This window comes from Bos taurus, chromosome 26, assembly GCF_002263795.3.
Source record: "Bos taurus isolate L1 Dominette 01449 registration number 42190680 breed Hereford chromosome 26, ARS-UCD2.0, whole genome shotgun sequence".
NCBI classification, from domain to species: domain Eukaryota; kingdom Metazoa; phylum Chordata; class Mammalia; order Artiodactyla; family Bovidae; genus Bos; species Bos taurus.
In genome coordinates this window covers 30,743,652-30,756,546 of record NC_037353.1, presented here as the reverse complement: position 1 = coordinate 30,756,546, position 12,895 = coordinate 30,743,652, and the positions used below count along the sequence as shown (strand labels likewise).

Below are 12,895 nucleotides of genomic sequence, written 5' to 3'. Positions count from 1 at the left end.
AAGACATAGACTTGAGCGCTATTTATTTGTTTTTTATTTTAAGCCACTGAAGTTGGAGGTGGTGTGTTATGCAGCCATAGCTAACTAATACCCATAGCAAGCTATTAGTGTACTTTTTCCCTCCTGTCATACTCCCTGTCTATATATCTTGATCTTTTGCCCATCTAGACTAAAGTCCCCAGGGACAGAGAAATAACAAGTTCCTAGGGCAAGAGCATAGACCCTGGCGTTGGACAGAGTTCAAATCCCAGGTCTGGCATTGTCAGAGACAGCACATGTGGCAAGTAAATTTTGAGCTATTACATGGGAATAATAGCGTCTATCATATGAGGTTCTAGTAGGGGTTGAATCAAGCAGTAGGTGGGAAAGACGCTGGCGCCTGGACTTTCCTTCTCTTTCCACAGGAAGCTCAATGTCTTGCACATAAAATAACATTCAATACATGATGATCAAAGTCCTAATTTTCTTAACAAGATGGAGCTTAACTGTTAAGCTCAGTTACCTGATGCTCAAAGAGAAGGCACAGGTCATAGCCCCACTTGAAGGCATAACAGGAATCTTCTCCCATTAGCCAATGATAATAATCCAAATACCAATAATAACAGAAATACATGGCATTAGCTTAGAGCTTACAAAGCACTTTCACATATATTACATTGTTGAATTTCCCAATCACTCTGTAGAGCCCCTGAGGATCAACATTGTCCCCATTGTACAGCCTCCAAGAATATCACTGGAGTCAGTACTTTGCCCTTTGATACACAGCCCAGAAGTGGCAGGACTGGGACTCCCAGGGCCCACACTGCCCCTAGTAAGCCAGTTTATTGGAACACTGAGGGCCCATGAAGGTTCCCGCTAATAGGATATTAACCTCTCCTTTCTTGTTTCCTGAACACAGATAACTTAAAATGCAATGTTCCTCATTTCCTGAAAATACAACTCAGACCTCACTTTGACTCAGCACCAAGGTTTTGGGTTTTTTAGTTGAGGAACCTTTTTTCTAAGGCAAAGAACCTCTCATTGTCCTCATCACTCGCTGCCAGGAAATAAAGGGACCCACAGCAGTTCTCAAGAGCCATCCAAGCCAAACTCTACAGCTGACATGTGGGTGGCCAACCGATTGCACCGAGGACCCTTCTTCCATCATCACTGGAGCATCCTCTCCAGCTACCACTGGACAATGTGTCCCGGCAGCTGAAACCTTCAAGGATGAGACTATTTCTTGAATAAAGACCATCAGCTCATTTCTAGAAGGACAGTAGGAAAGACAGGGCTACCCCTCACAGCGTCACTCAGTGCGTGCACAGAGCCCTCCCTCCCCACAGGTGGGTTGCTGTCCTCAGTGAGATCAGAGGTTGGGAGGTGGGCACAGGGGGTATGAAATGTCAGTGAAACTGTAAGATCAGTTTCTCCCTCCAAGAGCTCGAAATCCAAATGGGTCCTGGGAAATGCCCTTCTGGGGAAGCCAACTCCAGGAAATTTGTCAGAAGTTTAAAAGTTATTTGGACAAAGATATTTATAGTAGAGTGATTCAGAGTGTTAAAAGTCTAAAAATTGCCCAAATGCCCAACAAAAGAGAATTGGTTAAGCAAACTTTATGTTATCAAATTGATGAAATATTGCTTTACCATTAATAAGGACGATGATTAAGTTTAAGTAGATCCATGGGAAAGTACACGGGAAAATAATGCTTGTAAAACAAAAAATGCAAAACAGTTTCTGAGCAATCACACTTGTGTAAAATCATATATGCACAGTGACAATGACTACAGAAAGACATCATAAAATAAAAACAGCAGTTGTTTTAAGGTAAATGGGCATGATGGTAATTGCTTGGTCATGTAAGTTAAATATGCAGTGAGAAGTCTAGAGTCTAGCAAGAGAGACCCACATGTCTGACTTCTAGAACACTGTGTAAACACCAATTGTGAACATTAGAATTAAAGAAACGCATAGCAGTGGGGGGATTATTGTGAATTTTGGGTGGCTTAATGATGGATCCCCAGTGCGTTGGTGTTCCCAACACACAGACCCTCCGAAATGCAAAGCCATACCACACAGCAATACCTAAAATGGGATTTCAGAGACAAGGCCAACGTGCTGGGGAGAGTTTTGGAGTTCAGGGAGGTCTATTTAGTGCTCTTCAAATCACATCAGTAACTTTGCTTCTCATCTGTCACTTGGAGGATAAGCCTCAACTGCATTCGAGTTTTTTTGTTCTGTTTTTTAATATAAATAGCAAGCACCACATAAGGATAAGAAAGAACAAAGATGAGCAGCGAAAAGGTGAGCTGTGCATCCAATCTGATTCGAAGAAGCTAGATTTTACTATCAGGATGCTCAATACAGGATGTTTCTGGGGGTAAAAGGGAGGTCAGTGCATGTATCCCCTCTAAATACCTTCTCTAACCCACTGGTTAGTGCCCCAAATTGCACAGTTTGGGACTTAACTCATCTGTTCTCAAACTTTAGTCTAAGGTGAACTTCAGATGCTTGATAAATATACAGATTCCAGGGCCCCACCTTCTTGATTCAGATTACAGACTTCAGTATTTGTCAACAAGCCTGTCAAGTGATGCTAATACACGTGGTCCTAGGGCTATACTTCAAAAAGCATGGAGCTAAAAGATTTTATTTTAAAATGCAAATCTTAACCCTGACTTACCACCCCACTTGCCTCCTTGAAGCCATATGGGTCATTTTCACATCTTAATGAGGAGGGAGAAGGAAGACCCCAAGGGTGTAGGATGCTGACAAAGAGGGGGTAGGTCTCCCACCCCTAGGGGAGAGGTGGAGACCAGGAAGCCAAGGCCCTTGCACCCGATTTTCCTGATGCCATCTCTGCCACCACTGGCCAATGGTGTATGACATCTACCATCTTGTTGTGAATGGATTGGGGTGTGGGAGTTTTGGAGCTCAGGCTTGGGGCAGGTACAAGAGTGGAATGGGGACTGTGGTTGTTGCCTCTTGGATCTTCTAACTTTCTCAAGGTGCTCATAGATAGAGACTGACTTTAATAATTATATTGAAATAGTTTAAAAAATACCCCAAGAGAGTAATAAAGTATTGCAGGAACTGGGGCAGAGAAGGGTGTGACTAATAACTCTGTGTGGGGGCGGGGGGTGGAGCTCATAGATGATTAGTTCATGGCCTATTAGTTTAGGATCAGGCACCGTAGAAGACGGTAATTTCATACTCACAACCATCCTGCAAAAGGAGGTATTGTTTTATGTGGATGAACGTATGTCTCAGGAAGATCGGCTGTATATACAGCATCGTACAGTGGTTATTTGGACACAAGTCTGTTCAACCCTGAAATGTGAGGTGTGATCTCCCCCTAGGATTCATTTGGCTGTAATCTTGGGTGAGTCATTTCCTCTCAGGTTCTTCATCATGACAACAGGGTCCGGCTCCCCGTGTGACCCCGAGGTCGTCCCAGCTCAGAGCCCCGAGGAGCCTACCAAGACGTCAAGTGGAAAACCACTGGACTTGAAGGAAAAGGAAGATCTTGCTCTCCAAGAGGGATCCTTGCCTTCCAAAGAGGAGTCCTCATGAGACAGGACCCTGGCCCTACCTCCACCCCCTGCCAGACTTTAGGGCAATCGCTCTTAGACCCGGGCGAGAGGTGAGTATGGACGAGCTACAAAGCCAGGAATATTTCATCAAGTTGCAGCAAAACTCCCAAGGAAACAGGATGAGATTTTTTTTTTCTGGTTTCATATTTTGATCCTAATCTCTCATCTCTGTTTGAAAGTTTACTGATTCTCAGTGCAGTAGAGGATAGAGGAAGTCTTCTTTGTTAGTAGTTTAAAAAAAAAACAAAAAACATTTTTGGCTACTGGTGGCTTTAGCAGCCCACAGTGGCCACACAATAAGTGGGCTAAGAGGAACGCAGAAAGGCCGAGATCCTCTCTGGGAGGGACCACCCATCAGGCTTAGCCTCCCGGAGATCAAAGGCAAACAGAAGGAAAAATCAGCCCTGGGTGGCTTCAAACCTCTGGCTTGAGGCTGTTAGGAAAAGAAGAGATCCCCACCTCAAACCCACCCCTACTGCAACTGCTCCCTCCCCTCCAACCAAACCTCCTAAGTCACCAGAAACACTCTTTAACCCACACCTGATCCTGCCCCCAAAGTGCCTACCATAAGCTCAGAGAAAAGGACACGGAGACTGGTCCTCCCCTTCCTGGGGCAGCAGCCATGCCAGAGTCCAGGTCACAAAGAGCATCGGGGCAGCTAGAGGAACAGCCCTGGGCGTCGTCACTTCAGCTGCCTCACCCAGCAGCTGCTCAGGGATGTGAGCCCCACCCCTTGATCCAGATTATTTCCCTCTCTCTGTGGACAAACAGCCACTCGCAGGGACCCCATATGATGCTTTGACACCCAGAACCTTAACACCAAACATTTCCCAGCTGTGGAAACAGGCAGAGCAGCTGTGGCTGATCAAACCATGAGGAGCAAAGCAAAAGACACCTCACATTTGGACCATTCCCCACACAGCTGGAGAGTAGCTTTAGCTTCTTCTACCAGTAACAGTAGCAAAGGCTTGCTATATATTTTTATATGGATGATCTTATTTATGTCTCAAGGGCTTCCCAGTGGTGGAGAATCTGCCTGCCAATGCAGGAGATAGGTTGCATCCCTAGGTCAGGAAGATCCCCTGGAGGAGGAAATGGCAACCTGCTCCAGTATTCTTGGCTGGAAAATTCCATGGACAGAGGCTCTTGGTGGACTATAGTCCATGGGTCGCAAAGAGTCGGACATGACTAAGTACACACACACACACACATATTTATGTCCCAAATAGCCAGGTGAGGTGATTACTGGTTATTTACTTATTTTGCAGGTGAACGGATAGAGGCTTAGAAATGTTAAGAGGTAGAGACAAGACAGTCTGGTTCAAGAGCCTAAGCTCTCAACCACTATACGAAGAGAACTCTGGATTCCTCTCAGAGTTGGGAAAAATCCATCTTGTCCTCCATTCCATGATAACCAGTTAATGGGAAGTTTTTAAAGGCACCTCTCCCTCCTGAGGGCTTCCCTGATAGCTCAGTTGGTAAAGAATACGCCTGCAATGCAGGAGACCCTGGTTCGATTCCTGGGTCGGGAAGATCCCCTGGAGAAGGGATAGGCTACTCACTCTAGTATTCTTGGGCTTTCTTTGTGGCTCAGTTGATAAAGAATTGGCTTGCAGTGCGGGAGACCTGAGTTCTATCCCTGAGTTGGAAAGATCCCCCTGGAAAAGGGAAAGGCTACCCATTCCAGTATGCTGGCCTAGAGAATTGCAGGGGTTGTGAAGAGTGAACACAACTGAGCAACTTTCATTTTCACTTTTTCACTTTCTCCCTCCTGAGAAAAGAGGGAGCTCTTATTTCAGAGGTCGTGGGGCACTTGTTTGTTGGGAGAGGGAGTGCGAGTGGGTGGGGAGTGGGGAGGGTGCGTGCTCAGGACACCTGGGATCAGCCACCTTGGCTTGCCAGCTGCTGCAGGCCCCTCGACCTCTGATCCCAGGCAGAGTCTAGGCCCTGGGGCCCTTTTCCTCAGCATCTGACTCTCCTCCAACATATTCTACAGCTAAATTGAGCTAGTGGGCTATTGGCTGCCAAAGTCACCTGTTTCTCCTTTGAGTCACAAACATTTTTACAAAGACCTTTCAGAGGTAAAATGGGAAGTGTTGGGGTTTTGTGACACCACAGGAAGTCTGAGGGGGAGATCTCTATCTTTTCCTCAAATCAAGCCTGGGAGGTTATCACCTTGCCTTGAGGTCCTCACATTCAAGGGTAGAAAAAATCTTGCAGGGGTGGGGGTGATTAAGTGGGGTGTGGCCATGATATGGAAACAATCTAAGCATTGTCAACAGATGAACAATAAAGAAAATATGGTGGGTAGTGTGTATACATATACATACACACACATACTATGTTTATGTATAAATATATGCACACACATACATATATACACAATGGAATATTATTCAGCCTAAAAAAGGGGGGGTCTTCCCCGGGGGTACAGTGGATAAGAATCTGCCTGCCATTGCAGGGGACACAGGTTTGATCCCTGATCTGGGAAGATTCCACATGCCGTAGAGCAGCAAAGCCCGTGTGTCACAATTCCTGAGCCCATGTCCTGCAGCTACAGAAAAGCCTGTGAGTCTAGAGCCTGTGCTCTGCAACAAGAGAAGCCACAAAAATTGAGAAGACGCCCATGCACGGCAATGAAGAGCAGCCCTCACTCGCCGCAACTAGAGAAAGTCTGTGTGCACCAAGGAGGGCGGAGAGCGACCAAATAAATAAATAAAAAGGAAATCCTGCCTTTTCTGACAGCATGGATGAACCTGGAGGATATTATGCGAAGTGAAATAAGCCAGACATAGAAAGACAAATGCTGCATGACCTCACTTATACACGGAATCTAAAAAATAGTCAAACTTAGTCACAGAGAGTAGAATGACAGTTACCAGAAGCTGGGTGATGGGAGGGATGGGGGAGATTTTGGTCAAAGGGTCCATCTTTCAGTTGTAAGATGAAGTTCTGGAGACCTAAAGTGCAGCATGGTGAATACGGTTGCTTGAAATTTGTGTTATATACTTGAAATTTGCTGAGAGGAGACCCTAAGTGTTCACCCGCACACCCACACGCATACAAAGATAACTATGTGTTCATTAGCTTGATTGTTGTCATCATTTCACCATGTCCATATATATCAAAACATGTTGTACACTTTACACAATTTATAGTCGTTAATCAGACCTCAGTAAAACAGAAAGGAAAAGAAAAAGTGGCGTGTGGCCTCTGCCTCTTGCAGATACCTGAAAACCTAACATGAGACGAGATCAGGAAGTTGGACTATGGAGGGCAGAAAGAGTGCTGTGGGTGTGCATCTTAAGGGGACAGTGTCAGCTTAACATAAGTAAGACTGCTTTTTTGTTATTGTTATTATTACTCTCACAGCTGCTGTTTACTGAAGGCAGCGGCCGTGTTGAGCTTTATGCTAAGGACTCATTTCTAGGCTGCCTTAAGTAAGCTTCCTGACCGTCTGGGAAGTAGATGCCTGTAATTAATTAGTGTCCCTACACCACGGATCGGAGAAGGCAATGGCACCCCACTCCAGTACTTTTGCCTAGAAAATCCCATGGACAGAGGAGCCTGGTAGGCTGCAGTCCATGGGGTTGCTAGAGTCGAAAACAACTGAGCGACTTCACTTTCACTTTTCCCTTTCATGCATTGGAGAAGGAAATGGCAACCCACTCCAGTGTTCTTGCCTGGAGAATCCCAGGGACGGGGAAGCCTAGTGGGCTGCCGTCCATTGGGTCGCACAGAGTCGGACACGACTGAAGTGACGCAGTAGCAGCAGCAGCAGCAGCACACCATGGATGAGGAGTTAAGCTCAGTGAAGTTCAGTAACTGGTTGAATGTGGCTGAGTTAGCAAGTGGGAAAAGTCCCTACCCACACCTGGCTCCGTGTCCACACTGTCAACCAGTAAGACCCATCTCTCCCCCACCCCATAGAGGTGATGGTATGCTCACTATTCTCAGAGGTGTTCCAGAGATGCTGTAAATAACCTGCCTGATCGCGGGAACCACCCTAGATGTACCTTCATACCCAGCATCCCAGGCCTCACCGCAGAACCGCAGTTGAACCTCCAAGGAGGGCCCCAGGGTTTGTTTTCAGCAGACACTAAGCGAGCACTGAGAAAGTTGGACCAGATGCATCTCAGGGCTTCCAACTCCTGTGTGGACTGAGATTTTGTGGTTCTATTTTTAGGCAAGTCTTTCCTGAATCAAAGTGTCAGACTTTCTGGCACCTTCTAATGGCTCTAGGGCACCTGAGCTGTCTTCAGAGCCGCCGTGATGCCCCAGAGATATGAGGAACAGGGCTGGGAGGATCCCTGGGAGCCAGCAGAAAGCAGAGGGAAGCCACATTTGCCAAGTGGGAGGCGGGTGGGGGAGGTGAGGGGGAGGTGAGGGAGAGACATCCTTTCACTTCCAGCTCCAAGGGGGATTCTTGATTCTTTCCACCCTGAGGCCAACAGTTAGGAGCCTGTTCTGCCTGTAATGGCTCCCTTGCAGACAAGTTATGCCTTATCTGAAAGCGTGGAGGGAGGAAGAGAGTTTTCCTTGGACGGTTTTCCCAACTACTTCGGTGGGATGGAAAATGGCTTTGGAGAGATGAGAAGTCCTGTTTCTAGGAGTCTCTGAGTGACCAAAATGATGGATGGGGATGCTTGCCGAGCCTCCCCATAGGCAGCCTCTCTGTTAACCCTCATGAGAATCTCAGGAAGTAAGTACCATGACTGCTCGCATTTTACAGACCAGTTAATAAGCTTGGAGAGTGAGATTGCTTGTCCCCAGCCCCACAGTGACCAACAGAGCCTTCAGATCTCAGTGAGGGGGGTACTGTACTTTCCTGGTGGCTCAGACAGTAGAGAATCTGCCTGCAACGCAGGAGACCCAGGCTTGATCCCTGAGTGCGGAAGATTCCCGGGAGAAGGAGATGGCTACCCACTCCAGCATTCTGGCCTGGAGAATTCCTTGGACAGAGGAGCCTGCTGGGCTACAGTCCATGGGGTCACAAAGAGTCAGACACAACTGAGCGACTAACACAAACACCATGCCACATGTGGCCTCTCAAGTCCCCAGAGAACTTCAGTGTTTCTTAACCTACTTTTGGATCACTGACTTTGGAAGACTTGCCCTTTTGTCATCATAGCTAATGATCAGTAATCTTTACTGTGGCCCGAGTACTCTTCTAGGTGCTTTGCATGTACTGATTCATTTCATCCTAGCAACAACTCTATAGGGTATACCCATTTAACAGATGAGAAAACAGAGCCTCAGAGAGGTTGAGTAACTGTGTCAATGCTTGTAAACTGGGATGGCCAGACTTCAAATTCATTGAGTTTGACCCTGAATTATAATAATCTACACCATTAACTATTATTCTATTCTGCCTTACTCCAAAGAGTAAGCAGAGAGAACCTGCCTGAATTACTCCTTTCCCCCCTCAATACACATAAAACTGTGTACTTAATTTTAGGGAATATAAGATAAGGCTCTTCTGAAATCCTCTTTTGGGGACCAATTCTAGGTTAACAATGACTATGGATGAATTAAAAAAAAAAAAAAAGCAAAGCTTAAAACAAAGATGCTCCTTTATCCATCTAGGAAGACCATGTGCTGGAGTGGGGAAGCACAGGCCTGGTGTCTTCCTCCAGGCTGCCCTGCAGCTCTCTTTCCCCTTCACCAATCCTAGATCCTGGCATCTACCCCAAGGCAGATGAAAAGGTCAGCTCTAGCCACTCCTTCTTCTGAGAGCCCGTGCTATTGGGCAACTCCATCTCTCGCCAGTCCCCTTGTCCAGAAACTGCTGAGCCTACACTTGCCTTCCTGGGAGGGGAAGAGCCAGTGGTCAAGTCCAGGAGGGTGGGGCAAGTCAGGAAGTGCTACAACTAGATCACAGGTGTCTTAAATTTTAGTTTACAGCAGAATCAACTCTTCAAACGCAGATTCCTGGACCCCACCCAAGATTCTGATTGAAACCACCAGAGATGTTTTTAATAAAGGCCTTGAGTATTTCTGATGAGAGGGCCCAGTGACCAAGACTCTGATCCAGGTCAGAGTCCACATTATCGCTGCTGTTGGAAGCTGTAGTTGAGAGAAGGACTCTCAGTTAACTCTACTCACGCTCGGAGCAGGCTAGGAGCTCCTGGGTTTGAACACTGAGCAGCGAAGGAAGGAAGGGGCAGTCCTGGGTCTTCTTCCTGGTGCTGCCACCCTGACTCCTCTCCTGACATCAGTCACTCCCTGGTCCTCCCTCCGCAACTGCTTCCAGTTGCTGGGCTCACCAGGCCTCCTCGCAGGTCTCTGCTCTGAAAGTTACTGAGGGATACAAGGCTGAATTTGATAGGAGGAGACATAGTTCCTGGCCTTAAGGGACCAGAGTCTAGTTGAGAAGGTGAATAAGTCAAGCGAGAAATGTCAGTGAACCTGGGGCATTTGAAATCAAGGGACTCTGGGAGCCAGAGCCCAGCCCAGCCCAGGGGCAAGACGGCTGAGTGTTGGAGAAGGGAGGTGATTCCCAGCGAGAGGCTGCAGTGAACGCTGGTTGAGGGTGTAGAGGTAAACACTGGGGACCTGGGAAGTAGGGTAACTGACTCGTGTTTTCTGGGGAGAGAGGCAGTTCCCAGGATGCAGAACTTTCAGTGGAAAGTCCTGCAAGTGCTTGCTCAGTTGTGTCTGATTCTTTGAGACCCCATGTTCTGTAGTCTGCCAGGCTCCTCTGTCCAGAGGATTCTCCAGGCAAGAATACGGGAGTGGGTTGCCAGCCCTTCCTCCAGGGGATCTTCCCCACTCACGGATCAAACCCGAGTCTCATTACGTCTCCTGCATTGCAGGCGGATTCTCTACCACTGAGCCACCTGCAAAGTCCTGGGCAGACCCTATAGGGAAGGCAGGCTGAGGTCACCTTCAGAAGGTCCCAAGTGCTTCCCGAAGGCACACAGGAGCCCACCTGTATTTTTCAAGACACTAGGCTCTGCCCATCCAGGGAGGAAGTGAAAGAAAGCTGAGGTATCTGGAGATTTGGGAACCCCCTTCTGAATACTCTAGGCTTTTTTACAAACCTTGAAACGTCCCTTGAAAGATTTAGAGGCTTAACCAGTTCACCTCAAGTTTCAAGCAAACAGATGAGTTACACTCCAAGAAGCAGGAGGAGGAGCAGTGACTACATTAGTTCTTAATTGAGCTCTTACCATGCATCAGGACTGTGATGAGGGTCTAATAGAGACTGCCTCATTTAATTCCCATAACTTCCTGGTGAGGCAGATTTCATTACCCCCATTAGACAGATGGGAAGAAAGAGGCACAAAGAGAGCAGATCCTGCTCAAAGCCACACAGCTGGTTAAGGGCTCAGTTGGGACTTGGAAAAAGCACACCTTAATAAAGGAATAAATAAAGATCCACAGGATGTTTGCTCTAATTGGTCAGTGCGAAACACTTCAACGTTTTAAACAATACTCCCCCATCACATAGAACCAGAAAAAAGAAAAGACTTGGGCCAAGTCACTGCAGTTTTAAAAAAGGACAATCCAATAGCTAGAGACATCAAAGTGAGTCTTCGGAGTTTAAGCTGCATTCTGAATGTCTAAGTTGAAGCAAGAAGCGAGAGCTTCAACAAACCTGTTTTCCCAGACAGAAAGGTGCTTTCTGGTCGGGGAGGATAAGCAGCATTTGAAAAAGGAATGAAAGAATGGTTGCATTTCTGGAGCCTGGTGAATAACAAAGAGGGCCTCTGTCATTATTCGGGTCCGGCAAGGTGACACTGCTAATCCTAAAATCTATTCCACAATCGCTCCGCCAGTGAGAGGCCGCTGTCCCCGCAGCCCTCACCAGAGTCACACAGGCTGAGTCAGAAGATGAGGGCACCCCTCACCTGATTTTTCCTTTCATCTGCTCTATGGCAGTATTTTTCAAACTTTCCTACCACAACCCACAGTGAGAAACACGTTTGCTGGCATAACCCAGCATGGGCATATGTGTACATGTGTTTCAGGAAAAAAAAAAAAATCTGTCTTAAATGCAGTGTGCTCTTATTTTCCATTCAAGTCAAATTCATTTTTTTTGAGCTGGTTGTGTACAAGCGCTAAGTCACTTCAGCTGTGTCTGACTCTTTGCATCCCTACGGACTGTAGCCCGCCAGGCTCCTCTATCCATGGAATTCTCCAGGCAAGAAAACTGGAGTGGGTTGCCATGCCCTCCTCAAGGGGATCTTCCTGACCCAGGGATTGCAACTGGCTAAAATGATTTCACTGCCTACTAATGGTTTATGATCCACAGTTTGAAAAAATAAAACTACTTCATACTGTGAGCAGGGCCAGGGCAACTGAATAGGGGGTGTTAATGATAAGAATTTATATTGCGGTCATTATCTCTACCATTGTGTCTATGAATAGTGTTTTGTGTTTACCCTGCTTTTATCTAAACAGAGTTTGTCAAACTGTGTTCCATGGATTACCTTTATTCCAGGAGGTTTTAAAGTTGTTTTCCTCCAAAGTGGTGCTGTGGTCAGAAGAGTTTGGGACATGATACATACTGTAGCCACACCCAAATGTCACAATGCAGTTGGCATTTTCAAGGCTCTGAGAAGGTCTGCAGTGAAAGACTTGATAACCTCTGTTAACCAGGCAAGGTCTCCCCTAGACCTTTTTCTTTAACCACAAAGAGCCCATGTTCCTTCCTGGAGTGCTGGTGTCCTCAGAAACCAGTCAGGGTCTGGGGGCATCACACTCTCCTTTGTGACCTCACTCTGTCCCTAGGAAGCCAGTATTATTGGGATGCGGTTGGAACAGGCAGTTCACCTACTTGTCTGATTTCACATATCAAGTTGGTGCAGAGCTGGGCCAAAGCCAGACCTCCTGACACAATCAGATAGGGGAGCCCTTGGACAGCCCCACGGCTCCTGACAGGCTACTTTCCCAAAGGGTCACCAGTGGAAGGGTGCCGAGTGTCCCAGGAATTCAAAGCTCAGCCTGTAGAACCTTGAGCTGCTCAAATTCCCCGAGTAACAGGAGCTGAAAATCAGGGCCGTGGAAGTGTTAGTTGCTCCATCATGCCTGACTCTTTGTGACGCCATGGACTGTAGCCTGCCAGTCTCCTCTGTCCACGGAATTCTCCAGGCAAGAATACTGGAGTGGGTAGCCATTCCCTTCTCCAGGGGGTCTTCCTGACCCACATATGAAACCCAGTTCTCCCGCACTGGCAGGAAGATTCTTCACCAATCAGCCACCAGGGAAGCCCAAAAGTCAGGACAGTGGGTGGCTATTTTGTCTTCATAATTGGTATGTGAGTTTCTTAACCCCTATTGAGGGGTAGAGGGAAGGCAATGACAAGGCCCTCATCC

At 47.1% G+C, this 12,895-nt stretch overlaps 1 long non-coding RNA gene across 3 annotated transcripts in view; it reads right to left on the bottom strand.

The window, feature by feature from the left end:
* Positions 1-12,347, bottom strand: part of LOC107131885 (uncharacterized) — a 34,675-nt gene extending 22,328 nt beyond the window's left edge. The window contains exon 1 of one of the 3 annotated variants that reach the window (XR_009492998.1): positions 12,011-12,347. This is a non-coding gene — a long non-coding RNA (uncharacterized lncRNA). The remainder of the gene's footprint in view (positions 1-12,010) is intronic. The other 2 variants (XR_001495210.3, XR_009492999.1) reach the window with 2 other exon arrangements.
* Between the last annotated feature and the right edge of the window lie 548 nt (positions 12,348-12,895).